The 3,320-nt window shown below is 37.5% G+C and overlaps 1 pseudogene; it reads left to right on the top strand.

The window, feature by feature from the left end:
- The first annotated feature begins 655 nt into the window (after positions 1–655).
- On the top strand, positions 656–2,431 carry LOC102008167 (annotated as a pseudogene).
- The last annotated feature ends 889 nt before the right edge of the window (positions 2,432–3,320 follow it).

The raw sequence follows: 3,320 nt of genomic DNA, 5'->3' as shown, positions 1-3,320 counted from the left end.
GATAGCTTTTCCAAAAAATGATTCTGGAACAACTGAATATCCATAGACTTAAAAATAAAACCAAAACACTAAGCCTCACATCTTATACAAAAATTAACTGAAGGTGAATTATAAACTTAAATGTAAAGCATAGGGCTGGGAATATTGCTCAGCAGAACTGCTCCTGCCTGGCAAGCACATGGTCCCGAGTTTGATTCTCAGTACCAAATAAATAAACATAAATAAATAAATGTAAAGCATAAAATATTTAAGATTTTTAGGAGAAAGCATAAGAGAAAATCTTTAATGCCTAAAGTTTTGTGAAAATCTCTTGGACATCACACCAAAACCATCATTCACAAAAGCAAAAAAATAACATTTTACCAAATTTAAGAAAAAGAAAACTAGTGCTCTGGGTGGGACCCTTTTAAGAGGATGAAAAGACAAGTTACAGACTGGGAGAAAATATTTACCAACTATATATCTGATATAGGGCTCGTGTAACAGTGAAACAAACAAATAATTCAGCTGAAAAACAGGCAACAGACACCAAGGGGTATTTCATCTATGGTTTTAAACGGGTGGCAAATGGGTACATGAAGCCTGGCCGTGGGAGTTCACGTGACAGGTCTGCGAGGCCCAGCTCAGCAGTCCTGCACAGTTGTGCGAGTGAGCTATGCTGGCAGCTGAGTGGGAGCCTCCTCCCCTGCGGGCAGGAAGCCCCTCAACTTTGAACGGCTGGAGGACGGATAGGATCTGTTCACCGGCACTGTCTCCACCTTGGAAGGAATGTCCTATTTCTGAAGTTTATAGAGACATAATTATAACAGATGGATATCCTAATCTAATACCTACTACTGTTCTTTTTAATAATCAAGTCCATCATCTCCAGAACCAGCCAGATAGTCTTCCTACAGAGGATATTAGTGCAAACTCCAAAAGCCCCAAACTGTCAGAAGTTGTACTAGATGATGATAGAGAAGGCCTTTCGGGAGAAGCCACAGAAGTTTCTTGGGACAGCCCAGAAAAGGACCCTATCCTGTCCTCACAGCCTTCTCCTTCAGTCACATCTGTCACCCCTACTGCACTCATTGCTCCTAGAATGGAATTCAAGGGTGTGTCAGCTCCTGTGATCTCTGACAGGTCCAGGGAAGAGATTGAAGAAGAAGAAAAGAAGATATATTTGATATCACGGTTGGTGTGTCGGATCCAAAGTTGGTGATGGCATGGATGCTTGCATGGCATAGAGAGTAATAACAAAGACTTCTCTCTCCATTTTCAGTAAGAGTGAACTTTCAGTTAAAAGAACATTCAAGCTGGGCATGGTGGTGCACGCCTGTAATCCCAGCACTCAGGAGGCTGAGGCAGGAGGATTGTTGCAGAGTTTGAGGCCAGCCTGGGCTACAAAGTGAGCTTGAGACCCTGTCTCAGAAAAAGACCCCCCCCAAAAAAATAAAGAAGAAGATTCAGTGGCTTTCTTGGTTTGCACAGCAAGTTAGCAAGCAAGTATTTACATGTTGGTTATATTGTGCCACCAGCTCCAGGAAAGAGTGTAGTAGGTGTGACCAAAGTCAAAATAGGTAAAGAAGATTCATCATCCACTGAATTTGTAGAAAAACAAAGAGCAGCTCTTGAAAGGTATCCTCAAAAAATGGTAAAATATCCAACTTTACTATACAATACTGATTTAAGGCAGCTCTTGGAAAATTCAAAGCTGCCTAGAGCAGTTAACACACAGGTTCTGGGTGGAGCAGGAATATTGAGGATGGTGAACAAGGCTGTTGACACTGTTAACAAAATGACAATCATGGTGGATGAATCAGATGCATGGTTTGAAGAAAAGCAGCAGCAATTTGAGAACCTCAATCACCAGTTTAGGAAACTTCATACCAGTGTCAAAGCCTTGGTCTGTCATAGAAAAGAATTTCCAGCCAGTACAGTTGCCTTTGCTAAAAGTGCTGCCATGTTAGGTGATTGTGAGGATCGTACTGCTTTATCTAGAGCTTTGTCTCAACCCGCAGAGGTTGAAGAGAAAATAGATCAGTTACATCAAGAACAAGCTTTTGCTGACTTTTATATGTTTTCAGAACTGCTTAGTGACTGCATTTGTGAAAGGTATGTTTGAACATTGAGTGAAGTGCTGGTAAAAGTGGGATGATGCTCAAATTACTTTGCTCAAAAAATGTGAAACTGAGGCAAAAATGATGGTCACTAATGAACCAGATAAAATACAGCAAGCAAAAATGAAGTAAGAGAGTGGGAGGCGAAAGTACAGCAAAGAGAACAAGTTTGAACAAATCTCTAAAATAATTTGAAAAGAAGTGGGATGATTTGAGAAAGGAAAAGTGAAGGATTTTAAGACATCAAATACATAGAATAATTAATACAAACACAGCAACAGTTGATAAAATACTGAGAGGTTTTCCTACCTGAAGCCAAAGCTATTGGTTAGCAATTAGATTATTCCACTTAAGAAGTCATTGAATGTTTGTTTTAGTTATCATGAACTCCACAATGAAATTATTTAAAACCACCTAAATAAATATTTATTTTATGAATTACAAATGGTTTTTAACATGTAAATACATAGCCTGACATTTTATTATAAGCTGCATGTCCTGTCTTTGAATTAAGAGGACTGTGGCAATACTGCCACAATACTTTGCTGAATTGAACACTATTGTTTTAAATACTTGTACTAAAATGTGCACTGCAAGGCCAGAAATTTTTACAATATTTTTTCTTTATAATATGATTTGTAGTATGTTTACCCTCTTAATGAAATGAACTATCAATGCATTACTAATGTGCACTTTTACATTCCTATACAGAAATTATGATTTTGCAATTACAGTAATAAAGTGATATTCTTTCTGAAAAAGATTAAGTACTTGAAAACATATTGAACATCACTAGCTGCTAGGGAAATGTGAACTAAGAAAATGATGAGATATTACTACATACCTATAAGAAGAACAAGTTTAAAAATAGTAACAATACTAAATAGTGGCAAGGATACAGAGGAAAAAACTCTCACATACATTGTTAGCGGGGACATAAAATAGGATAGCCATTTTGGAAAACCATTTGGTCAGTTTTAAAAATCTAAATGTGTACCTACCCTATCATTTCTGGGCATTTATCCCAGAAAAATGAAAGTTTATGTCCACACAAAAGCTTATACATGATTTTTCATAACAGCTTTATTTGTAATAGTCCTAGACCAGAAACCTGCTTTAGGTGAATGGTTCCACAGATTGTGCTGTATATATGTTATACCTTTTTACACAGAAATAGAAAGGAACAAATTATTGATAGGCTTAAATTGATAGCACGATAAT

Source organism: Chinchilla lanigera, unplaced genomic scaffold (assembly GCF_000276665.1).
Source record: "Chinchilla lanigera isolate Chin_1 unplaced genomic scaffold, ChiLan1.0 scaffold00001, whole genome shotgun sequence".
NCBI lineage: Eukaryota > Metazoa > Chordata > Mammalia > Rodentia > Chinchillidae > Chinchilla > Chinchilla lanigera.
This window is presented reverse-complemented; position numbering and strand designations above follow the sequence as displayed.